Consider the following 26,996-nt stretch of genomic DNA (forward strand, 5'->3'; position numbering starts at 1 on the left):
TGAAAAGTTAATGCTGTTATGAGTGGAGGTTCAGGATGGCAGATGACAGATGTTCATGGCACAGCAGCTTTTATACATTACCAACAGTTTATACTCTGCTTTAAATATCTGTGTACAAATGACTTATTTTTGTCCAAATAATCAATTTTAGATAATAATCTAAAAAGTGATGAGTACATTTTTTTCTGTGAAAAAGCTCTTTGTAAACTGTTGAAATTAAACTATTACCTATAAATTTGCTCATAGATTCTTATTCACTACAGTAGGCATCTGTTCAGCATATACTGAATACTTCTGTATTAAACATGATACAAGCCAATAAAAAATAAAAGGACAATTCTTCACCCACTTTGCTGCACATTGCATTAATTCGAAACACATCACTTCATTAAACGTTTATTTATCTGCATGATCAGCTGCTGTGCTTGGGCAACAACTTTTACTCAAATGTCCTTGGAAACCAGAGCTGCACCAAGACAGAGTATGCAAATTAAATTAATACAGCAAGTCCAGACACAAAAATGAGTTGTTATACAGATCAAATCCACCTAAATATAAAGGAGGGCAAGATGGTTAGGTTTTTAAAGTAAGACCAGGGATTCAGCTCCATAGCTCCATTTCACAGGCCTCTTCAGCAAACTCCAACAGGGATCTATGCTGATATAGAAAACACTTTCTTGGAGGGCTTCAGAACAAGCTAAAAGTTTTCTACAAGAAGAAATGCAAACTGGACTCATTTTCTGCCCTGTGGGATCACCATGAATCCTCACAAGAGACAAGGTTTCAAATCTGAATTCACCCAAACAGTCAAACTTTAGGTTATGAGTATCAAATACAAGTTATAAGGGTGTTTTTTTGCAGAGACATTGCAGAACACAAATGTTATTTCTCGACTAACTCACTTAAATGCTTCCACAAAGCAACTTCAATAGACGTGGCTCTCCAAGAAGAGCTTCCCCAGTGAGTGCCTCCTGCTCCCCACACCCCTTTTTACCTTCCTAGCCCCTATCTTCTGTTTATAATTCCTTTTTTTTGAGAAATTACATTCTTCTCATGTGGGATGAGGCCACTTGGACCTTTCACATTCCATCAGAATTTTTGAGGACCAGCCAAGTTACCACAGCTTTTCTCATTACCAGTAATGCACAGCTTTCTTGTATATCCTGTGCTTTGAAGTTTACTCTTCATTTTCCAGTGCGTGACTCTTCCCTCATGCAACTGACCATCCTCCTGCCCCCAGAGAAAGCCAGCATTGCTGCTGTGATGTGATGGATAATCATTGTGGTACCTGTCTTTCAGTAGAGGAAACTATTCCCCCACGTCTAACCAGCACAAGGTGGAAATGAGACAAAGTATACAGTCCTTCATTCATCACAAGCAGTAAATAACTTTTTAATTATGCGGGACAAGGCTCATGGCTGAGTTTTCACAGCAGTCCTACAGAGTCCTACCTTGATACTCCAGGCCTCCTCCAGTGCTCTCCATTAAATTTCTATGAAAGTACTGCTGTTCTGGTGAGTCTAGGTATTCAGCAGAATTTTCCAGTTTAAAAATCTTTTCAGATAGACAGGTTATGCCTGGCTACTTTATACTACATTCAAAGGGATGTGAACAGCAATTCATTATGCTGGAAAACATGTAATTGAATTTAGGAATAACAATAAATGTCAAGTGCTTCAAATTCAGGACATCTCTTCATAAGCCTATATGAGAATATACACTAGCTATAGAAACCAGAACAGATGAAGTTTTAGGTCTCTTATTCCACACGGAAAAGTTGTTATTCACTCTAGTGGCACGTTCTTGTTTTTGGGGTTTTTTCTAAACTTTGAAAAAAACTACCAAATCTCAATTAAATTTACTTGAAGATTTTCAAATCGATAGAAAAAAACTGTTTTCATGGCAGCACAGTCAGTCAAAACAATAATCAGAAGAGTATTCTAAGAACACCATAGGAATGCCTGTAGTGTGCTCACAGTTACAAGGTGGCTGCGTGTTCAAAGGAGCACATTCCTCCATGCCGTTTATCACTGGAATCAGTTTCCAGAGGAATGTGTACAAGAGTGACCGTCTTCTACTATTTCTCACAAGATTTGGAAGAAAGCATACTTTAAAGTGAAGGAAAAGGCTTATACACCTCAGCAAAGGACTTGCCGCAGAAAATGAAGGAAGGTGGCAATAACCCTTCTGGCAGTTTTGCAAGAATCCCTGAAGCACACAAATGATGTGCTGATGCCAACAAAGCTTCACACCCTTCTGCGCCTGCAGAATGAGTCCCCGCTAATGGGTTTGGGTGTCAAGGAATAGTGTACCACACTGTGAGGTCCCTGCTGGGACTGGCAGTGATAAAATGAAATGCACAGAGAGAATACCAAGCTCAAATGCTAAGGACACACACCTTGAAACTAGAATTTTAAAGCTTCATGGGAGCCGAAACTGTTGATTCAAGGAGTTAAATAAGTAATTATATGTTTCCTTCCTTGTCTAATGTCATTCCAACACCTGTTTTGATGTTTCTTCCCGTGTTCCACTTAGTGATAAATCTATCCTGAAGCAAGCAGATTTAATCTGTGGATTAGGCTAAGTACTGAGGCACTTGATCTATCTATGTCCACACTACAAAGCAGAGTTTTGGATTTATGTCCATGCTCCAGCTGACCAAGTGGGATTTAGCAATTGCAATTTAGTAGTTACTAGTTTTTGTTAAACCTCATTTACTAATGTGTGTCCCTGCCATACAATGTAAAGTAAAAGCCTACATGATGGTTGCAACCTGGTCTAGTGCAAGATGTACTGGCCCACTGCAAGGGGGGAGGTTGAAACTAGATGCTCCTAAAGATCCCTTCCAACCCAAACTATTCAATGATTCTATGGTGTGCTCAACTCTTCAGAGCAGTGATGCACTCAACCCACTGAAGTCCTCTGGGATTTGATGGGGCAAAGGGAAGGTAGGGTTATTGTGGTGAGAACAGGGGTCCTATCTCATCCTGGCAGTACCAAAGGCATCTCCACCTCCATGGCTGGCAGCCCACAAGGTTTCGGTGAAGTGTGGCAGAGATACCTGCTCTCATTCCACATATACTATTCCAATAATAAGAAAAAAAAAAAAAAGCAAACATGGGAAAATCTTCTGTCTGCCTGAACATGGAGCAAGGTATTTTGCTTTCCTACTCCAAGCTCTCTGCACATGCTGCTCCGTGAACTCTTAATTTAAGCAGAAAAAAAAACTCTGCAAAAAGCACACTTTTCTCCAGCAAGCAGAAACCTGCTTTGGCTGAGTTTTACAATACCTCCCTCTACTGGGAAAACACTGCCTTGTTTCTCGTGCCAGTATTTCTAACCACAGCCAGAAGGAGGTACGGATTAACCCACACATATTTTAGTAATTCAGATCAGGGCCAAGCTGAGAGCAGACATGAATGAGAGCCCAGAGGATGAAGATGCAGGTTGGCATCATAGCCAGAAATTTATGCTGTTAATCAGGAGATGATCCATGCATGAGTAGGTGTGCAAAGAAGAAAGCGTGACACAACATGAATCAGTTTTGTCCTGCCATTTGTACCTAAGCCTTTTTAAAAAAAGAGTGACAAACAAGCTGGCAAACAGTTGATGCCTTAAGGTGGGTAAAATTACTCATATGGCCTGGTATATGATGGGGTAACATCTTAGAAAGGAAAAAAAAAAAAAAACTCCACACCAAAATGATGAGGGGAGGGATAGTTTAAAACCAATAAAATCACGGTTTAGATTCATTTTCAGAGCCCAGAGAATGTGGAAAAAAACCACAAGCAATTCCCAACCTGCATTTCTAGATCCAGGACCTACCCTTCTGAGTAATTTTTACTGTCTTGGAATTAAAAACCTCTTCCTAACAGAGATTTTCAAAGCCAGTCAGAAACCCACCTTTTACATTTAAGCACCTTGGTTATGATGCATGAAGATCCTAAGCTGAAAAGTCTTATCTTTAAAAAAGTTTACTTCTATTTGCACTCTGCTACTGTAGATATGTCCAGAAGGTTTACTTTATTCTATTATGATGAGATAAATTGCCTCTAGAAATGAGGGCAAAAGGCCCCCAGGTGCCACCTGGCTTATTGGGTAGTTAGAAGTTCCCCAGTAGATGCTACAAAAGACTGAAGACATCTCCATGTTTAAAAAAAAAAGTTTTAAAAAATTAAAAAAATAAGCAGACCTAGAAAACATGTGGCAAATGAAGGAAACTGGAAACTGCCCAGAGAGCAGCTGCCCTGATACCCCAAGGAATTACTAGCTCTGGCAGTTCCAAAAGCCACAAGCCCTTCCAGGGGTGCAGAAAAGCTGACTGAGACATATCAGATGGGCAATTGCTGAGCCCTGGTTTGGGTGGAGAGCTAGTGGGACATCTCAAAACAGGTCCCAGACTGACTTTGCCCTTTCAGAGAAGGAATGGGACTATTAGAAAATCTTAATTTTTCTCCAAACATCACTCATCAGGGTTAAATAAATGCAAACAAAACTACAGCAACCTGTAAATTGCTTTCTCTGTTGACTACCAGCAATTACTCTCCTGGACCCTTTACCTTCTGTCTTACAAATACTTTTCAAATTACTAACGCTCCATTAAAAGTAGAGAAAGAAAAGCTTCTCATCAAGGTTTTGCCTCCTTATAATGAAATGAAATACCAAGGAGAGAAGACAGTACAATCCCCTTGAGAAGGCTGGAAGAGCTGGAAACCCTGACAACATGCACGTGGCTTGAAGGTATCACCACCTCCTGGCACACAAACAAATACAGCCATAAAAGCAGTAGGTGACACTACAGCTCCAAGGGTTGGTGTTTTAGAAGGACAATCCAACCCTGAGCTCCCAAGAGAGCACCAGAGCCTTTGAATGCTGCTGGTTGTATGGTGAGAGATGGTGAATTTAACAGCCCAGAAGAAGCAATGATCCTGACTCTATGCCTGTAAAAACATCTGTCAGCCACATCAGACAGTCTCTACTGCCCAAAAAACAAAGGCATGGAAAACACATTACAGAGGAAAGGGGAGGAGGCAGTGAGGGCACAGAGAAAACACTTGAGACAGCACAGGTCAGACACACTGAAAAGTAGTTCTATATTCTGACCAGCATTTCCAAGAAAGGTAGAAAATGGTGGGTCTCTAGAAAGTATCACCTTTAAATGCTCAGAAACCTGTAGTATGATGGTTTATTGTATATAAGAACTCATATATTCTCTAAAGCAAAATAGAGAAAGTAGATCAGGTGTCTACAAAGAATGAAGCGGAACACATGTAAAAACACTTAAAAATCACAGGCAAGGTGCAAATTTTAGCAACTCAAAAAATTCTATGTTTTTAAGTATTTACATTTTGGTTTCAAAATTATTAAAACTTGTAATTCATATCCAAGCAGAAAAATCCATACTGGGAAAAAAAAAAAAAAAAAAACAAAAAAAACAAAAAAAAACAGTGCAAAAGAAATGAAAGTAATTCAACCTGGACATTCAGGATGATGTAAAATGGAAAAGCCATCCCCCCTTCCCTTAATGCTGTAAAAATTCCTTTGGGATTCAGCATAAAACATAAAAATATCATCTCATATGGATTTTTCATAATATTTTAAAGCACATGAAAAACATACTTAATATTCTTAAATCAGAGCAAAAGCCTTAAACCAAAAATACACAGCTGCCCTACCGTAAAAGCTTTGTTTCGCTGACAAAGTTACTGACTTCTGAACACAACCACACCAGAAGCGACACAATTTCTGTAACAGGTAGGACAAATATTTTCCTTCCACTGGAATTACAGTTTTGGGTTCAATGATTCTGTTGCAGTGTCCTCTTCCTCAGCCAGCAGAAAACCCGTCAGCAGTGGTCTATCTTCAAACTGACCATGAATCCTCTGTTCTGGGTGGGGACAAAATAGTGTCCCTAAAACCACTCCCAGGGAGCAAAGGATAAAAAACTACTGGAAATACCAGAATACCTCTGTGCATTTCCAGAACAACAAAGGACTTTGCTAAAAGCTCTAATACCGTGCTGCTTGCTGCTAGTAGTAATAAAACCCAGCAAGTAGAACTATTATTCCTCCTCATCCTAACTCTATTTATCACCATTCCCATGCATGGCTCCTGCTCCCAAGAATTTCCCTGTGAATGACTAAAAGCCCATACAATTCATAGCCAGGCTGTTGGCTCAGAAGACAGCGCAATGTGCACTTCAGCAGATGCCTGAGCCAGACCCTCAGCCCCAGTGACCAGGTGGACACTTACTGTCAGCCTGTAGCCTTGCTGGCAGCACATTCACAATGAGCAGCCTTTCCCATATAAAGCTTCACATCAAATGCCCGCTGTTTGCATGTTTTCACTGTGGTTATTACTGGTAATTGTGATAAAATAAAAAAAATAATAATTTAAGTGACTCAGTAAACCACTTCCTTCTTTGGCTCTGTAAAACTTCATGCTGTAAAAAAGAGAAAAAAAATCGAACAAAATTCACAGTTCAGCTCCACAAACTGTGTCATGCCAATTCTCCATCTCAAAACCACTAAGGACAGAGGAGGAAGCAAACCTTCTACCTCACAGGAAAGGCTGAAGCTTTCATTATATACGATCGTTGTATGGTACAGAAGTACAAAACCATAAGAACAGTAGGACAGCATTCCAGGTCCTTTTATGGGAGCAGCAATCCCTGGAAACACTGATGAGCAGCAAAGAAACAAGCAGGGCCACTTCAACCTATCACAAGCATCTGTTGGTGCCATGTTGAGTGGAAGACTGCATCTCCCCACCTTCCCACCTGCTGAGAAAGAGGACTACCCTCTGATTTTCTTCTTTTCTGAGATGAAGGCAGACAGTGTCACACACTGAAAGGCTACTGCCATCTCTGACAACCTCAGCACAGAACAATGACTAACTGGGGACAAAAACCACCATCTCACAGAGCAGGTTAGGGTGGTGAACCTGCCCAGACAAACAAGAATTGAGATATGTCTCTCTTGTATGGACAGAGACTCAAACTCAGTTTTTCTAAAGCAATCTGAATCCCTGGGACACCTCAAAGGCCTCAGGCAGCTCTTTGCAGGTTAAAGCAAGAATACCCTTAAAATCAACAATGTTTCCCTGCCAGTTGCTACAAAGATCTGTAAAAAACGGAACCTGAAACCTTCCTCACCATCAGCGACCAAGAAATTAGGCCACAACCTGATCTCTGCAGGGACATGCTGCAGGCAGAACTTGTTTGTACAGCAGTATGGCTTCAGGCTTCAGCCCCATGACTGCCAGGGCACCCTCCGGAACGGTCAGACAGGAAAGTTTCCTTACCACCTGCTTTCACCATACACACAAAATAATGCTATACCATACCAAGAGAGCCTCATTTTGCTTTTCATTCATCATGTCTCTACATCCCATTTCTTGCTCCTATTTCTGTCTTCAGGCCACTTAACATTATCGCTAACCCTTTTCTGTGGACAAATTAACAATGTAAGTTTATCTTTCCAAGCTGCTGTTTCCCATACTGTCACATAGTGCTTCCTCATTTGAACTTCTTATCTCTTCCTGCAAAGACCCTTCAAGTACAAAAGCAGCAGTAAAGTTTCATTAAATTTATCAGTGGACAGTTACCCTCCCAGGCAAAAGAATGCACTACAGCTTTGTCTCTCAAAATAAATGTGGCAAACATCAAGGTAACAGCATTTTATTCTTGAGCATGAAGAAAATCACAACAAACCAGTTATACAGAATGAGTGGCCTTGGTTGCTACTCCAGTTCATGTTATTTAATATATTGCTCGTGTGCCAGCAGTTCCGCTTTTATAAAATGGCAAGGACAGTTTGTTGATTCATGATGACTGCAAAAGCTGCAACACTTCATGGTTAATGTGAATAAGCATCCATTAAAAGGGAACTAGGAAAACAAGAATTAATTCTTCAATTAACATTTTAAAACATGTTTGAGTAATTCATTAACCAGCTAGCCTGGCTAAACCATATTTCTCAGTTTTTGTTCACATCACAGTAGTTGGCTCTCTTTTATCACCAACTTGTTTTCCAAAAGAGCCATGCTGAAAGAAAACTTGTGAACAAAATTATGACCAATGAGAGTAGAACAAGACCAGCCTCAGAGAGACTATGCTCATGGGCACTGACAGATCGTTGCAGTCTGTGGTTGCCCAGATCAGACCTGATGGGAAGTGCAGGGCCAAACAGCACCAGACAAAGTCACATGATTCAGCCAAGCCCATCAGCTGCTCCTGACACCAGGGCTTCCTGCAAAAGAGGTCAGCAGATGTGGTTCTGCAGTGAAAATGAAGCTCCTGAGGTAACAGAGAGGGGACTGGACCTGAGCTAAGCATAGAATTAGACCAAAAAGTTAGTCTATAAGCAAAAGTTAATTAGGGAAGGGAACCACTGGTTCATATCCACATTTCCACAGATGCAGAGTATTTTTCTTTGCTCCTCTAGCAGGCCAGCATGAACTAGAAGTGCAGAACACAGGTAGAGCCAAACCCCCAAGACGCTCTAGGACGCTCAATACTGCAGCTTCTGGACAAGTCAGTGTCCTCTCTGCTTCAGGCAAAAAGAGCCACCGTCTGCAAAGAGACCTTTGAGGAGCCTGCATTGCCAGGAGCTGGTGGAGAAGCCGGACAGTCACACCCTGCAGCTGTCTGCCTCATCACCCCCTGAAATCACCGTCTCCGGGGCAAAACAAGCAGAAGGAAAATATGTACTCATGCCTCAGCTGTTCCAGTTTGCCGAGGGTGTATACAAGAGACGGCCCAACTGACCTTGGAGCTCACCAAGTTCCTTTTTTCTCCTTCAGACGCTCTTCCTTCCCCTTCCCCATACACTCCTTCCTCCCTCACCTTCACCCCAGCTGCAAGGAGCAGCCCACGTCTTCCTCTCTCAAGAGCTCTCTCCCAGCCACCAAAATGGGAGAAGACTAAGTTTGGGGGAGGGCGGGTTAGTGAATGCAGCTGCTGTAGGGCAAAGGACCAGTGGGTGCCATACACAAAACAAGGGAGGAAGATGCAAGAAGTATCCCTCCAGCTCAGCAGAAGTGAGATGTCCCCTCATCATGTTCCCGGAGCCCGCGGCTGCAGCCGCCCCCTCCCCACGGGCCGTGCCGGGGACCCGCGCCGTGAGGCGGCCCGGCCCGGCCCGGCCGCGCTCGCACCGGCAGGCGGAGCCCGAGAGCCGCGCTCGGGCCCCAGCAGCCCGGGCCTCTCCGCACGTCCCCGGCCCGCGAAAGGGCCCCTGCCCGCAGAGCCCTCCCCGCCCCACACTGCCAGGCTGGAAAGGCGAAGCCTGCTCAAAAAATGGGGGAAAAAAAAGCCCCAAACGCCCCTGGGGTTCCCCTTGCAGTCTTTCCTGTCAGTGTCATCACAGCTGCCATCCAAAGCAGAGCCCAGGCCACCAAAAGCTAAGAGCAAATCTACATAAATCAGAGCCGGACCTCCAAGCCAGGCTGACTCAGGTAAAAAGTCACAATTACAGCCGTTCAAATAAGACATTTTGCACTACGATGGTTGTGAAATGCTGGAACAGGTTGCTCATAGAGCTGGTAGCTGCCCTGACCCTGTAAAGATTCAAGGTCAGACTGGACAGGGCTCTGAGCAACCTGATGGAGTAGAAGATGTCTCTGCTCATTGCAGGGACATTGGACTAGATGGCCTCTAAATGTCCCTTCCACCCCAAATTCTACGAGTCTATGAAATGGCACCAATAGTCTGCTCTCAACTGATAAGAGGACAGACAGCCATTTGTCTTCTCTTGAACTCACTGCACTATTTAAAGACAACTTTTTCAAAAGGGTTACTGCTTCACCTGAGCTAGGCCTGGAGCAATGCCCTAGGGTAAACATTGCTGAACTGAGGGCTCCTCACTAGGAAGTGATGGGAAATACCAGCTCCACCACTAGACCTGCTCTCCTCACCGACTGTCCTCTCCTGGGGCCAGTGGCAGTGGCAGAGCTGACTGAAGCAGGAGCAGGCTGCAAGGACCCAAGTGCCGGCCACGAGCACATGGCACACCTAGCACTGCAGGACTGGAGTTGCAGCAGCTGACTAGAGGAAGTATCTGATGTTGGGAGCTGTCAAAAGCTTCCCCTCCTCTAAAATACCTATGAAAAACAGGAGAAAGGCTTGACCTTTCCACAAGAGTACTGCTATTTAGAAGTAAGACAACATCCCTGCCATTCTGCCCAACCTTGTCCTCCACATTGCCCATGACAGGGCAAGACAAACAGGATGGCTACATAATGCCTAGCTCAACTTGATTTTTCCTTGCAGCTGCATCCTGATATGCAGGGAGATGCACACACCCTGTTGCATGGACAGCATAGCCATGGGCCAAACTGACACACTCATCTAAGGTACATCAGGGCATGAGCCCCATTTCAGGATCTCTGACTTCAACTACCTACATCGCTGTACCTGTCTCCTTTCTGACACAAGAGCACACTGGAGGAGGAAATACTGCTTCAGAGAAAAAAAGTGATTTTACTTCCTGGGTAGGCCTATCATATCCCTTCTATTTCACTTACACAGGCTACAGATGCACTAAAATACCATCAAAATAGATTTGCCATCCATGGACACAACCCTGTTCCTAAGTTTCAGTAAAGAAGCATGCACCAGCCAGTACATTTCCAATCTTCTTCAAGTGCTTTGTTGCTTTAACAAGGCTTCTCTGTTATCCTCCTCTGGCAGGACAACAACTCTCAGGCTTTTTCAGTAATAAATATAGAGTCTCTTCAAAATAATCTAGGTCAACCTTCCTTTATATTTAAACGCACAGTGTTTCCAAAATAAGATCTGTTTTTCTCTGCAGGCGCATCATAAAACATGATAAGTCATTTTAATAATCCTTCAAATGGCCCAACCCATGGTCATTTGAATTCTCTTTTGTGAAAACCACTCTTTTCATTTCTCTTCATGAAAATTCAGCTTCTTGATTGTGGAGCCTCTTTTCAGACTGCCAAGATAATTTTTAACTAATCTCCTGTATCCCTAAAGGTTTATCCAAGTCAAGGACATCCACAAACTTTGTAAGCCAACTTTCAGCTGCAGCATCCAAGTCACTGGTCAACTTATTAAATGCAAGTGATAAAAGAGAGAATTCCTGCAAGGTGCAATCAGGCAGGTTCTGTTTAGGGGGACGCTGTTGGTGGCTCTGTGTCAAAACATCAATTCCTGTCCAAATGCTTCTTTTCATACAGCTGCACACCTCCCTTCCAGCAACTTCACCTAGATCATTATTTCCGAACTGCAATATGCCTTCTTGAAACTAAGCCCTGAGTCTACACTAATATGCCTCAAAAGGGCATGATGAAGGAACAAGAGGAGGTATCGGCAGCACTCATGTGAATGGTCCACAACAACAAGAGTGGCAAGAGCAGACAAGTGGATACGCAGAAGAGAATTTGCAAGGCTTATGCTCAACAAAGTCAATCACTGTCACTCAAATTCTAAAGCCTCTTTCTCTTGTTTGCTTATGAAATTTAGTGTGAGATAGCATCAGCAGATACACCTAATTTATTTCCTCCATTCTGTTTATAAGACATGCTCATCTGCCAGACCTGGAAAATTGGCTGCTTTGAAACGATCTGTTCTTAGAAATACATGTGGCACTTTTAATGCTGTATTATTCAGTAAGTGCTTATATATTGACTGTTAGTTGTACTCATGACTTGCTAGGGTTCGAAGTTAGGCTGACTGAGCTTTAGTTCTCCAACAGCCTGTTTTTGTCACTATTTTCAAATATAAAGACTGTGGGCTATCTTCTGGATGTCTTCTGGGGCCTCTTACATGAGCTCTGAAAAAGCATCCCTAATAGGCCTAACAGCAGTCTCTGAATCATCCAGTACGGCTGCTGGCAGAATGTACACAGTATTAAGCCAAAATATTAGAGAAATTGTATCACACGATGTTTGACATTAATGTTAGGAAAATCATTCTTCCTCACCATTACTAATGTATATTATTATCTTTAAGGATTAAACAGGAAGAGAGGCAGCCAAGGGAAAATAAACAACATGCAGCCACGAAGGTTATGCCTATGGAATGGTACAAAAGGACCAAAAAGACAAATCTCTTGTGAGAAATCCCTTACACATTTCAGCCTGGATCTGGCTTCATTCACCTCCAGGGTTTCATTAATGTTCTCCCTTTTCCCTGGGGTTATGTGAAAGAGGAAATGAGATAACGCCCAATCCGTCCTTGTTACAGCGCTCCAACCCTTTGAACAGCACTCAGCAGTCACGCTGACTAACACCATCAGTAGCTGCTTTCCTCCCATACTCCCTGGCAGGGGCCCAGGGATCTCCCCTCCCAGGCATGCTGCCACCAACCCGGGGCCAGCTGGCTGCCGCCGGCCACCCTGCTTCCCTTCTGTCGCACCTCCCTTCTGCTACTCACTGTTCCACCCATCAGGAGTCAGGAATAGGAATTACTCCTTTCCCCTTCTCCTCCCAATGATACCAAGTTACTTGTGCTTGGCATTGTCTCACCAGGGCATTGCAAGGGCTTGCCCCACTCCCCAGCCTTCACAAAACACAGGCAGTGGCTTGGCTTGTGAAGGAAGCCCTGCATCCACAGCACCCGCAGACATTAACTTTGTCCTTGAATCTCAGAGCCAACTCAGGATTCTCTGGATGAAGGATCAGCCAAGGTGATGTCTGTCTGGACTTGCCCACCTGGCCAGGGTTGGACCACAGGGCAGAAGAGATGGCAGGGCATAAATGCCTGCCCCAACCTGAGGGAAAATGCACTGCAAAGACTGGATTTCATTCAAGCGCGCTTTGTTCAATGCTCAGACCAAGAAGCTGCACAGAATTATGTTATCTGTGGCAATCCTCCATGCAGCTATGAACTTCTGGATAATTGATCAATTGTAGCACTAAAAAAAAAGTTCATAAAGAAGCTGCACATTTAAGAACACTATTGGAGGAATAAATGTAGGCATCAGCAGAGGGAAAAACAAGTTATTACATACCAGACCAGTGAAGATGAGCTCAGTGAAACAACTTAATTGTTTGGAGGGGAATACAGTGAGTCACCTTTTAAAATTTCAAGTGTTCTCAGTACAATTTCTCACAAGACTCCAAAGTACTTTAGAGACTCAGAAAGAGTCTGAAGCTCTCCAATTCAAAAACCCCACCTATGAATAAGTGTTTGGATTATTGGACTTCCTTCACATTATTAGCTGGATCCCAGTTTGAAGAAATGTGTGTTCCAACATGAAACTGCCTTCAAGTTTTTTATTACATACTCGTTGGCCTATTTGCATATTTCTCAAGAAACAGATATTATTGCCACATATATCTGGCACTGACAACTTCTGTGCTCACCATTCGCCTTCCCACCTCACCCACCATGCTGCTCTCCTCTCCTGCCCTTCTCCCACCCTGTTTTGGGAGACAGAGAAAATGAACAGTGTAAAGACTTGTATAAGAATTCATCTACTCCAAGCAGAAGAATGTTATAAACAACTAGAATTGTATGCAACTTTTATTTCTGAAAGTCATAATAGCCTGAAATACTTTTATTCAGACAGCCCTTCCTAGTCCACGTGTCTGTCTTGTGTATCACTGCAGTAAACCTCAAGAACGACTCCACCTTCAGGTCAAGAGCAGTGAGGTTATGGATCTACAGAAACCACCCTTGTATATCATCCACTTCCCCTTCTGTCACCCAGAGGGATTGCCAGTCCCTATGCACTCTCCTCTTCCTCACAAATGGCTTATCCAGGGACTTTCTGTATGGGTGCTTTTCCAGCAGCACAGCAGGAATGTGCAGCATTATGTGCAGCAACACAGAGGCACAAGTGTGTGCTCCCTGTTGTAAGGAGCAAAAAGATACCATTCAGAAGATAAAACCAAAACAACTTTCTGTAATTATTCACCATAAAAATCTTGTCTTTGACCTTACAAACATAAACTTTGGTGTAACTTCTACCAGGAACTGTGAAGAATGCCAGTTTGTAGGAAGTCAATGCACATATTGTACATATTTTAAAGCTCTTGCTATTAATTCTGCTTTATGTGACAGTAGCTATGCAATAACCTTCCAAGCTGACACCAGCATCTTATTCTGTTTTTTTGTCCCTGAAAAATAGGGGTACTTTACAGCAAAGCAGGGAAGTCTTATCTGCAAGATAAAGTAAGGTACTACTCCATTCTGCTCACTGTAACAAAACCAATCATAAAGGGGAAACAAGAATACTTTGATTATAAATCAAATTCGATCACCCTACTGCTCAGTACTGAATAATAAATCATAAATCAACACTTTTTTTGCTTGCAATTACATGGAATATTAGACATTCTGTAATTTCAGAACTGTATTCCTCTTGCAGCTTTACCTGATTTTGCTTATTTTAGGAAGGAAGAAGGTGTCAAGGCAGTCTGTCATTCCCCAGATGACTAACTGCTTTACCTATCAGTCCTCCACTGGCTACTTCCCTCTGCTATGCACAGGTCTGACACTATAGTAAGCATCTCACGGTCCTTACACTATTTGTCCTCAAGCATTCCTGTAAACAAGCTGGTGTGGAACTCAGCTGGCAGCTCTGGAACTGGGGCAGAGGCACCACCACTTATCAAAGATTCAGGAGCAGGAGATGGTGCAGCACAGGGGACCAAATCCTGCTCTGGACTTGCATCCTTGCCTCAGACCACATGAAGTCTGGAGATACACTCTAGCAGAAAGCTGCTTAGTTAAAAATGAAGAGAAAAGAAATGGGGTAGTTTAACTTGAACAAAAGGGAAGGATTTCAAGGCTCTCAAGCAATGCCCTCATTAGCAGCACAACTTTGGATTTGCAGCCTGTTTGCTGGCTGGGCTGATGGTCTCCGCATTCAAGAGTCAGATCTGAAAGCGCTGGCTTTCAGATGAGCTAGATGAGATGTCCATCTGCCTGTCTGTCCTACTCCTTTTCCTGAGTTTTTTACACTAGGCAGTCTGAAGAGAGGGAATCACTTCCCTTGCACCAGTGGCCCACTTGGGTGCTCCTGTGGTGGCCATTAGGACAAATTCATGTTCATAACATCACATGGGGTGACATTGAAGATTCATCTGAAGATTGTTTATCTGTCATGGGGAGCAAGATCATGCTCCTGCAGCCCACCAGAGGCCATCCTCCAAAGCACCTTGGCAGGCTCCTGCATTTTCATTTTTGGAGAGGGTAGGGAAGCATTTCTCTAAGAGAAAAGGAGCGGCAGGACAGAAGGAATCCAGGCCCGGAGGCACAGTGGGGTGGATCAGCAGGAACACTGCTCGAATTGCCTCATCTCCACATTTGCTGCACCCTGCCAGCCCTGACAATTATGGCACTACACTTGCTACCTCTTGGCCTCAGTCACCCCACTGGCTGGCTGTGCCCCTTCCCCTTTACTTCATTTAACTGTCCTTGGTAAATGGGACATCAGAAATAGGCATTTCACTTTAGGAGAAGAAAACAGCTCTTTTGCCTGCACTGGGAAACCAGCCAGCTCCCATTCAAATCAAAGGGAAGGGATCACGTGGATGCATTTCAATTAACTGCACTGGTGAGGCAGGCTGCAAACAGGCTTCCCTTTCAGCCAGACCCCTTCATTTATGTCTTCTGTTGGGGAGGTGGCGGTGTATTCAGCCAAATTACGTGGGGGATTCATCTCATTACACAGTGTCTGAACGCTTGGAGAAGGCCGCATGAGCAGAGGGCTGAATTTAGCAGGGCCATAATCTGGTGGCAAATAAGGGAAAAAAAAAAAAAAAGAAAACTTATTTTCTGTCTGCTAGAGCTATGGTCTCCAAATTATTTTGATTGTGTATTTTTATCAGAAAAAAAAATTAAGCTCATATCCCCAATACAGGTACATTTATTTATTTATAAATTATGTGCATACAGTTCTAACATCACACAAGGAGACTGCAGGGGTTTAAGAGCTGGTTACAGCAACTGTCATCTGCTCACTGGTATTGGCCCATCACACAGGCTCTTATGATAGTACCACCATCAAATACTCCAGGGCAACTTTCAGGTAGCATCAGTCTCAGGAAGGAAAAAGAAAACAAAAGGAAACATAACCAAAAGAAAAACAGCACAAGGGTTTTTGCAAACAAGAGGGTGTGCCATTTCTCAAGATTTTTTTTTTCCCTTAAAAGTAATTTTTAAAGCCTCTGTGGACACACACCCTTCATGAAAGAATGTGAGGAAGGAGCATTCACAGAGATTCTAAGGCAACCTAAATATGCATCACATATGTGTTATGCATATATACAATCATGTTCAGATAAATAATTACTATCATGGGTTATCCTTGACAACCAGAAAAAAACAGAGGTCTGAAGTCAGTACTAACCTGCCACAGTAGGTTTTTGGCACATCATTTGTGCTTCCTCTGACAACGGGCATTCCCATTTCAATTTCTATTTACTTCTAACTGCTTTAAAAATAGCAAGTCATCAAGTAATGAAGCACATCAAATACTCAGCATATAAATAAGTAAAAAGATCAGCAACATCAGGTGTGGGGTAAGGTATGGGTCATTTTTATTTGTGTGAAAAATAGGACAAGCTTAGAAGAACAAGAGCAGTAACAGAACTAGTATTACAATTATATGCTTATTTTTCCCCTTAATTAATTCCCTTATGGTGAGTTACATGCTTATATCAATGATAGCAATAGATAAGGAAAATATGAGTCCTAGACAGACATTGCTTTAACCTGGAACTTCCACAGGCACTCAAAACTTATGAAATTATTTGAAAATAGTGCTGCCATACAGATCAAAAAAGCCTGATGCACATCTTTAAGAATAACTCTCACCACCCTAATTTGAGCATAAGACTTAGCAGAAGAAATGGAAATCCCCAGATGTTGTGCCTGACAAAAGGTAGAAGTGAATTCTGTGTACTAGATATTCAAAAAGAAAGAAGTTAATTGTAAAATTGACTTTCCTGCTTTCTAAGTAATACAGATCTGCAAGGATACCAAGCTATTTTGAACACAGCCCATAACAGAATTCATTCAGGACAGCAAAAAAAAAACCCAGCCTAAACCATCTTTATTTTACTACCATTTTTAGATCATAGTAATGCCAGCAACATACAATTACTAATGTTGATTCATTAAGTACCAAATTAAATTTTAAGAAGTTTGCTTAGCTATCAGACTCCTTTTTTGGTAGCTCTGATCTGCTACTGAAAAATGAGGCATCAGTCCAATGTAAAGAATAAGCCTGAGGGGAAAAAGAAAGTCTTTGAATATTACTCCAAAAAATCCAATAGTTCTTTTGACAGAAAGAAAAACAGGAAGAAAGCCATTTTCATCTGAATGTACATATGGAAAAACAATCTGGGTTCCTTCATATTCGGAGGGGGGGAAATGCAGTGGAAGTTTTAATTAAAAAAAACCAAACTAAACAGCCCAAGACAACCACACTCAGCAGCCAGGAGCTCAGCCATAGGAGTCCAGCTGGTCACATCCCCACAGCACCTCCTGTGTGCCCTGCTCCCTGCCCCACCCCAGTGACCACCACATCACTGCCATGCTGTGAAATGCGAGCAGGGACAATTGGGAGCAAAGCAGAGGTTTTTTGTCATTTTTGGCTCCCCCATGACTGCGAACATGCAACCCAGGAACAGACAGATTGGGGCCAGAGAAATCCACTAATTAATGCTGGTGTCTGCAACAACTAGAGATTTGAAACTGAAGAATTTCCATCTCGACATGAGGAAGAACCTCTTTACACTGAGGGTGGCAGAGCAGTGGAACAGGCTGCCCAAGGAGGCTGTGAAATCTCCCTCCCTCAAGGAGGCATTCAAAACCCACCTGGACACATTCCTGTGTCACTGCTCTTCCTGTCCTGCCTTGGTAGGGGGGTTGGACAAAATGATCTCCAGAGATCCCTTCCAACCTTAAGAATTCCATGATTCTGTGATTTATGGGACACATTTAAGTACTAATTTTTGAGCTTCAAAATAAGGGGAGGGGGCAGCCACAGAAATGTGAAAAGACACTACCCATGCTAACTACTTAAAATGAAACAAATAAGAGAAAACCAACAACAACAACAAAAAAAAAAAAAGGGTGAAAACAAGAATTCAGTAAAATGTGTGATGTTAGGCATGTACTCTAATTTCAAATCTTATCTTTCAGGCTGGGCCTCTGGCTGTTCTTCTGTGCCATTTCAAGTTACTTAAAACTTCTTGCAGTCATTGCAGATGAAGCAGTTCAGATGGGATTTGCAGGGAATTTTCTTCCCACAGCAGGAAGTGGAGACAAAGGCAGCAATAGGCAGAGACAGTTTGGGTAGAAAAAGCTGATGCAGTAAGAGAGGACTTCAGATGATGGATGGTGGGAAGGAGGGGAAGGCAATTACCATAATTGGTATTTTGGAAGCCACAGCCCATAAAGGGAAACAATGAAGTTTCATCCTGTAAAGTCCAACATCTTACCAAGTCTGAATATGTTCCAGATTTATTAGTGGTTAAGAGTAAATGCTTAAAAGAAAGCACAGGAATTCCAGTAAATTAATTCAAGACAGTAATAAAGCCAGAGAAGGTGACATACACCAGTATTATATGAAATACAATATGCAAAAGTGAGACTCAGGGGAGCACCTTCAAAAAAATGGTTGGGGAAATGTTTCTGAACTTCCGCTGACATGAATGAGAACAGCTTCAGATGCTCAGTGGTTCCCAAAACAGGACTTGTAACCCAGTGCCTCCTCTTCCTGGGTTCATTACAGAAAAACAGCTTTTTAATTATACAGATTTAAATAATCCTGAACTATTCTGTACCTAAGACTTGAAATTAAATCAGATTTTCTCAAAAAAAAATGCTCGAAGTGGCACAAAATTCCTTTAATTTCTGTTTTTCCCATGTCCATGACTTTCAGCCTATAAATGTCAAAAGATATTAAAAAAAAAATTAAATCAGCCCTCAGTTTTAATCATCAGTGCCAGGAACCATGGAACAGCAACTATACACTGGAAGAGGCAAAAGGAAAGAAAGAGAAATAAAGATAAAATTTTCTTGTTGTCAGAACAGCCACAGGATTTCGTACTGAATTCCTTTCAGCTAGGGAAATCTTAATAAATATGCTATTTGTATGTGGATAAAATACAATAGAAATGCATGGTTTTATTAAATTTAAGGAATTAAAATTGGCCAACCATGCCAAATGGCACGTACCTACCCAAAGGGAGGGAAGAGGGGACTGTGCTAGGCTGCCATCACCTTCCAGACAGGAGCTGGAGAACAACACCCTCCTTTTGGGCTCAGAGCAACAGCCTCTACCCAGGGAGGAGGTTGCTTTATCTTCAAGCCAATCATTAAAGTATGCTTTGACTGCTCAAAGGAATCTTCCCAAACACAGAACAATCAGTCCAATCAACCTGGAAGTAAGAGTATAAAAACAAAAATTCATAAACCAGATACCACTAAGGAACAATAGGGGCTGTTCTTCCCTCATAAGGGAGGAGATGAAATGCCAGTTCAAGAGTACCTCGCTGCTGATGCTCTTAAGAGCAACACGTTTGGGAAAGCAAAGGCTACCTTTGTTTTGTTTGCTGGTTGTGTGTGTTTGTTTTTAAGCTTTCTTTTCCCCAAACAAACAACGACAACAAAATCTGTATACCATTCCTGGCTTGCTCTCTGACCTTCAGCAAGTTGCTATTTCCTTGAAATCACAGCTCGGAGACACAGTTTACGCATAGCCTGTTTCACAGCTTCTTGGGTGGGTACAAACATGCTGCAACAGGATGATGCTGAGTACCAGTCCACAGAAACTTTCTTACCCTGACCAGATGTTTTAAAAACAGTTGTGGCAGCTAACCTGTCCTGCTATAAAACGTACCACCATGAAGATACCTTTAGTTTTCCAACAGCTGGCATAAATACTGTGCTGTGTGCTCTGCCCAGTTAAACACATCATTTGTGCCTGTGTCTGACCATGTTTGTCCCACCAAGTGGCATCATACGTAAGTATAAGCCCAACCCTAAGCTGCACCTAAACTTACCAGTGTGTCTCTGAAATCTACCAACATTTTTATCTTTCAGAAAGTGGAATAGGAACCAGAGTTCCTTATAGCCCAAATGAAATCTGCCAGTACTGTTAACTGGAATAAAACATATCTAAAAATGCTAGCCCCTTCTAAAAATCCCATTGCAGCAGAGTTATTCTTCTCTTTTTACTGGCTTTTAGCAATCATTGTACTTAAAGCACTCCCTCTCCCAGCCCCTCAACTTCTGGGATGCTACAATGGGAATGCTACAATGTGAAAGCAAAAGTAGTCCAATAATCTGTTTAATATCACAATTACTTGATACTGCAAGGGCAGCAAATCTCTTCTAACATTGCCTTGCAACGATCCTCTTTAGAAATTGGCTTTTCCACAAGTGTTTACAAAGGAGATAATAAAAGGTAGCTCTGAGCAGCCCAACACTTCTACTGAGTGTTCAGCACTCAGTAGAAACCACAGCATAAATTAATTAGAAATGAAAAAAAAAAAAAAATACAACACTCATAGAGACTATGATTTCAGCAACTTAACGGATAAATCATTACAGTTGTCCAAAATCAAATCTAGTTCATAGGGAACAGGGGGATGATACCAAATTAACAGAAATACTGTTTTACCATTAAACCCCAATGTGCTGTTCTTAATATCACTGAAAAATACTTGCACAATGCCAACTAAGGCAAGAAACATTGAGCAAGCAATATAAATTCTTAGAAATCACTGTGACTTAGATACTGTGTTATATTCACCTTCCTTCTTTAACCTCTTCTGTACAGAACTGCCTGACCACAGGTGATTCAGAGCCCCACAGCTTGTGGGATGCACCATAAATCCTCTTGACCAAGTTGATGTATAAATGTCAACTTCCCTGCTGCTCTTTTATTCATGTGTATCATTCACTAACCACTGTTACAAGGCACAGCCCTTCTCCCCTGCTCTCTCTTGAATGGGTGCCCACGCTTTGTCAAAATTTAACTAGTGCAGAACACCACCACACCAAGAGATCCCCTGACCTCACCTCTGCCAGAAGCAGAGCCTGGCTCTCAGGCAAGTCACCAGGAGCCCCACAATCCACAGTTCCACAGACACCAACCCCACTCCAATCCCTACCCACTTGCAGCAGTAACTCCACTGCCAACCCAGAGCTCAGCTCCCTTTCATGAACACAGCTCACTTGCTGTAAAATTCACACTTCAGAGAGGTGTGACTGAGCACTCACAAAAGCCCCAGTGAACAGGAACCTCCTCCTTGCTTCCCCATCCATAACCACTTTGTTTGAACCAAAGAACAACATGCAGGCCACCACCAACTGGCTACTGGGCCAAAATGTAAATTAAGTGATACTAGTTAGCAGTACACTGGGTTAATACACAACTTTGTAACACTCCACTGCCTAAGACTGAAACCAAACTCATCTGGGCTCTGACCCTATGAGCAAGCAGACCTGTGGTTTTGGTGGCTCACTTTGCTTTTCCAATTTTTGTTTTCTTTCACACATTTACATCTGCATGGCCAGTTGCCAAACTAGGCAAACCCCAACTGCAGCAAAAAACTGGTTATATATATATATATATATATATATATATATATATGTTACAATGACAATTTTTAAAATTAAATTCAGGTAATTTGTATAAAAAAAAGCTGAAATGGCCTTAGTTAGTTTTTATAAAAACAAGTGTAACGTATACAAAATAGGTATCAAATCCAGTGTATGACAACTTCAGCTGAAGACATTCATCTACAGGCACAGGGATGTGACACTAGCCAGGCATGCTGGACCCATCTGTGTAATAACCAGCTGCTCTTCTTTAAATGAGAAATCAGAGATGAGGAAAATATCCTCCTCTTACAAGGCCGACCTTACTGCACCATCCATACAGAGCTAATTCAAAACAGTGATGGTTTTGTCCCTATATCTCAGACAAAACAGCAAGGTTTCAAAGCTGACAGAACTAGTTTCCAAGTATTAGCAGGTATTTTGTCTTATTTGGCCATTGATGTTCCACTTGCAGACCCTTAAGACTACATCAAGCCCCATTAAAGAGGGCAGTAGAATTTTAACTGGCTTTGAGGAAAATAGGTTAAGACTTGCTATCTTAACTGTATTAGTTTAACACACTAACCTCTAGAATTTGCACATTATCAGAAACGTTAAACAGTGAGAGGTCAAACATACGGTCATTTCTTTGCCCCTAACAACATGCTGAAGGTAATCAAACTGGTGCAGAATTCTCCATTTATATGCATACAGTCTTGAGAAAGTGTCACAAAGCTTCATTAATCTATTTCTATTGAAGTTAGTAACACACCCCTGTAGATTTGAAAGGAACTTGATTGTAAGGGGTCATGCAAGTAGTAGCTATGCAGAGAGCTCTAGGAAGCAAGCAGTAGCACCCTGGCCAGCTAGCTAGAACTGAGCTCAGCTTGGCTCTTCATAAGTACTGAATAAGCCAACCATCCCTGACTTCAGCAGTTTCCTCTCTTCCCCCCCTGCACATAAGTTATGAGTACAACTGGTTCATCATGCCTCTGTGATGAAGAGAAAGGCACTGCTGCAGTGTGGGTTGATGAAGCACTGAAGATTTGTGTCCTCTGTAAAAGCACACGTTTTAGCACACAAAATGTGTTATTTACAGAAGCAAAGAAACAGGATATACCTCAGTTATTAGGAAATCAAACATCATAGTATGCCACCATAAGGCAATAAAAAAATGATAAGGTACAGAAGAAAAAACTCTTCTGGTGCTGAGAAAAGATAGGAGAGGCAGAATTACCACCTGGTGAGGTGGCCAGGAGGGCTCCCACACCCATGTTACTATGCAGGCTGACAACTACTGCCTTGTGCTTGATGTTCCACAATACTGCTACTTGTTTCCCTCAACTCCTTTGTTACTTATATGGAGCAAACTTTGCATGTCAGTGAAGGAAGCCCATGAGGATGAACACGGCAGGAAGGTCTGTAACCTTTACCTCCCATCGAGGAGTTTGGGACTTCTCCCCTGGCTGAGCTGTGCCATGCCACACCATCAGCTTCTCCTCTGGTACACAGCATCCTGACAAGGGGCAAGTGCAACTTCCAGCATCTAGGACAAAATGTCAAAAGACTATTTGTGGAGGTGGCAGGCACCAAAGCACCCCTTGCCACAGTGCTTTTGGTGCCACATCATCATCTGCTGAGGTTTTAAAATCTTAATTCCTGATGGTGCATTTCTTGCCTTGGAGGAAAGACTTCAGAAGGGGCACCCTGTGTTTGTTCATATGCCTGACCAGGCAATTGCTAATAGTAATTTGGAGACAACACCCTATTGCAATACCTGCTTGTACACAATGAATAAAGTTAAGGAAAAATTTATGGCAGAATCACTTAAAAAAAAAAAAAGTATTTTCTCCTGCTACTCTTCTTACCTGTGTGGTTTGTTTAAATATTTAATATGCCAGATAGATCTATGTTACAAAAAAAGATTTTGTAACCCTCACTCAACCCTCACATAAGCCACGAACTGTGGGGGTGAACCCAGGTCCTGCTAACTGAGGACATGTGTTTTGCACATGAGTTCTTGGCTTCAAGGAAATTAAAATTTAAACTCAACTTGACCTGAGTGAACTCAGAAATTTAACTTAAGGACGCTGCATGAGCATGAGGACTGTATTGTCTTCAGACTAAATAAATTGATTCTTTTTACTTAGACACATTTCACTTTCTATCAATTTCTGAAAAGCAAATGTGTCCTTTTTAAACATTTTTAATGTTCCCTTTAAGATAAGAATACTTGAAACAAATATGATCTCCTTGTCCTCCCTGACTTCTCTTAATATCATAAGGAAAAGAGCATAGGAAAAATTTTCAGTTAATGCAATTCTGTTAATGCCCTCACAACACTTCCACTTGACCACCAAAACATGAAATATTGGATACTGACAGCACCAACGCTTTTGCCTTATTAAACTTTAAATCCACATGAACTTGAAACCACAAGACCTCTGTGGTATAAAGAAAAGCATTTTTTGAATGGTGAATTTCTTCACAATTAATTCAGGTAGACCCTGCCTTCCTTGCATCTCCAAGAACATTACTATTTAAACCATGAACACAGCTGATCTATTATTCTTTTCAAGTTTGAAAAACCTTTTGACTTGGAACTGAGGCCCTGCTAATTTTGCATTTGCTTTCATGGCAAAGGATTAATGATAGGTTAAAAAATCTGGACTCAGCAGCTTTTCAGTATATTCTCCTCCCACTGTGGCATGGACAACTGGCAAATACCTGACAATGCAAACCAAAGAAGGAACACTACTCATATATAAAAGTCCTCTGTTTGACATTTGTACCATCAACACCCTTCATGCCTACACAGGCTAGACACTAGAAGACAGCTTTCAGTGGTGCAGTTCCTCCTCTGGGAGAACAGAGCCCTTCTTCCCACAGAAAACCTCCCAGGCCACATTACCACCACCTCAGCCACCCTAGTGATGGCTCAGATGACTACAGCTGCTCTGCTGGGCACACAGTGACTGAGATCCCAGCACCTGCCCCATCCCATCCCTTCTGTGAACTCTGGTGCTTCTTTTTGTACATGCATTTTTATCTGTGTGCTATTCGACTTAACAGAAAATCCACAACTGAAATCAAGCCACTTCACAGCTAAACATTACCAAAATCCATCAGGTAAAAATTATTAGACCACTTTCACCTCAGATGACACAAAATACTCATTATGTAATCCTGCCTTCATTGGGAATCTGTCCTGCCTGAAATTGCCCTGAAAAGACACCAGTATCACGCAATGACATTAAACTTCTTGAATGTCTCTTTCAAGTACAAGTTGACAAAGCTATTCATAAATGAATAAATAGCCCAAGGTGAGCAGAAAGATTTCTCATGAAACCTAAGCAGTAATGCAATCTTACTGTTCCTGGATCCTTTGCCATTTTTTCATCCGCTAGTAATTCTCCCAAGGGTGATGTCAAGGATCCTCTTAACTGTACTGTTTGCCCACCTCTGCATGCTAATGATAAAAATATTGATTTTCACATTTGTGACTCAGATGCAATTTGACACAAGAAGTCCAAATTATTTCTCCCTTGCAGTGCATCAGCAATCAGAAGCACAGAGAGCTTCACTCACATCAAAATGAAGCAGCCTCGTTAATACATGACACTCAAAACAGTGCTTCATTTGCTCTGTACTTTTCAAGATGAAAGCCCAGTCCAGCAGCAGATTTTAATGCAGGCTGTGGAGGGGATAATAGAAAGGTTTGGGTTGGAGGACAGGTCTGCCTTGGGCAGGGGACATGTTCACCTCGATTGGATGGGTCGGAAGAGCAGCAGCTGCAGGGTGAGATTTGCCTCGGGTATGAGCTAACACCAAGGAGAATCCCACCTTTCCTTGAGAGCCCTGACACATGGAACACCCCACCACCCCTGAAAACCCTCAACTTCTATCCAGGTCCTGCTGGAGTGAAGTTTGATAATTCCTATCATTCATGTGACAATAAGGAAAATGTGGCTTTCAGTCTTAGACAAAGTTTGGAAATTTTGACCTTCAGGCTCACACCATGTGTAGCCACCAGCAATATTCCAGCCCTCCTCCCTCACTTCATCTGACTGCAAAGCTATGGTAGAACTCATCTCTCCACAAAGCTAAACCCCACATGGTGACCAGATAGCACTGTGCCAGTGCCTGAAGGCATCCAGCTTCCAGCATGGCATTAAGTGAGGCTGCACGAAGCCATTTCAGAAGGGACATCATATCAGCAGGATGCCTGTGGAGAAGGGGAGCCTTTTCACTTTGAAAAGAGACAAATTTTAACTGTGAGAGAATTCAACACAGGGGGATTCACTCCAGGGCTGCGAGGCCTTTAGTTCCACCCCACCCCAGACTGTCCAGGTTCTGTGAGTTTCTTGTATTTCTTTTTTTTTTTTTCAAATGTGAACCTGAAACAGTTCTTCAGTGTCTGAATGAGCAGGGAATCAGCCAAAAGAATAAGACCCACTGGCCTTTGGATTATTTCAAACAATTAACAATAAACTGCTATGCTCTGATATAATTACAGAAATCACACTTCTTTGATGCACAATAGCAAATGAGCCCACTAAAGGGGCAAAAGGAGGAGATAAGTACTTTTTTCTGGGAGATAAGTACGTTTCTAAATAACACCTACCCCGAGGATCATATTTATACAACTATTTCAACAAACAAGACTTTTGAAAGTCTGCTATAATCCACTAATCAGAAAAGATCAAAGAAACTAACAGGAAGGCCAGGATGCAATCAAAATATTTGATCAGTGAGCGGTTTTGTATCCAAGCCATAAACTCAAGGGCATTTCAGTGGAAGTTGTGGGAGGAGAAGCTGCTGTGAACACCTGGAGATTATGTGGTCATGGCAGATGGAGCCCATTAGGGGAATCCTCACACCCCGCTGCCATCCCTGCATCCCTCCCTGCACAGGACACCACCAGCACCCACCATCCCTGGCTTCCCATTATTTTCAGTGCAGCTATGTTAAACAACCAAGGGTGGGAATTTTACTCGTTCTCCTAAATCTCACCACCTCCCCCACTAAAGTTAAATATTTGGCCTTTGGTTTAAACTAAATGGATTTTTGTTTTTCCTTTCGAGCGGTCTCACGATCTCCGTGTGACCCCGGTGGGAGGACAGAGGGAGGCAGGGAGACCCCACCGTGCACTCAGAGCACTGCCAGAGCCCAGTGTCAGCCCACTCAGTAGCAGAGATGGGTGTAATAAGCTTTTAAAAACTTCCTTCCCCTTTTTTTAAAGAAAAAAAGAACAAGGAAAAAGATACTAGTATTTTCTGATTTCCCTCTTCACACCTTTATTTTTTAATACATAGCAAACATTAAACAACTACATATTTGGATGCAACTCAAGGTAAACAATAGCTTTGATAGTTTAATTTAAAAAAAAAAATAGAAAATTCTCACTTTCTTGAAAGGCTTCACTTTTACTTATTTGTATATATTCCCTAGGTTATCAGCACATTTC

The 26,996-nt window shown here is 42.2% G+C and overlaps 1 protein-coding gene across 4 annotated transcripts in view; it reads right to left on the reverse strand.

The window, feature by feature from the left end:
- The window catches only part of LIMS1 (LIM zinc finger domain containing 1), a 67,931-nt gene that overhangs the window by 34,183 nt on the left and 6,752 nt on the right, over window positions 1-26,996 (reverse strand). Inside the window, exon 1 of one of the 4 annotated variants that reach the window (XM_053935597.1) lies at window positions 6,253-6,335. The exons of 2 other annotated variants lie outside the window; for them this stretch is intronic. The gene's annotated coding sequence lies outside the window, so the exon portion shown is untranslated. Of the gene's footprint in view, window positions 1-5,675; window positions 5,771-6,252; window positions 6,336-26,996 lie in introns of those variants that run through there. One more of the 4 variants, XM_053935600.1, reaches the window with a different exon arrangement.

The sequence above is a fragment of the Vidua chalybeata genome, chromosome 2 (assembly GCF_026979565.1).
Source record: "Vidua chalybeata isolate OUT-0048 chromosome 2, bVidCha1 merged haplotype, whole genome shotgun sequence".
Lineage (NCBI taxonomy): Eukaryota > Metazoa > Chordata > Aves > Passeriformes > Viduidae > Vidua > Vidua chalybeata.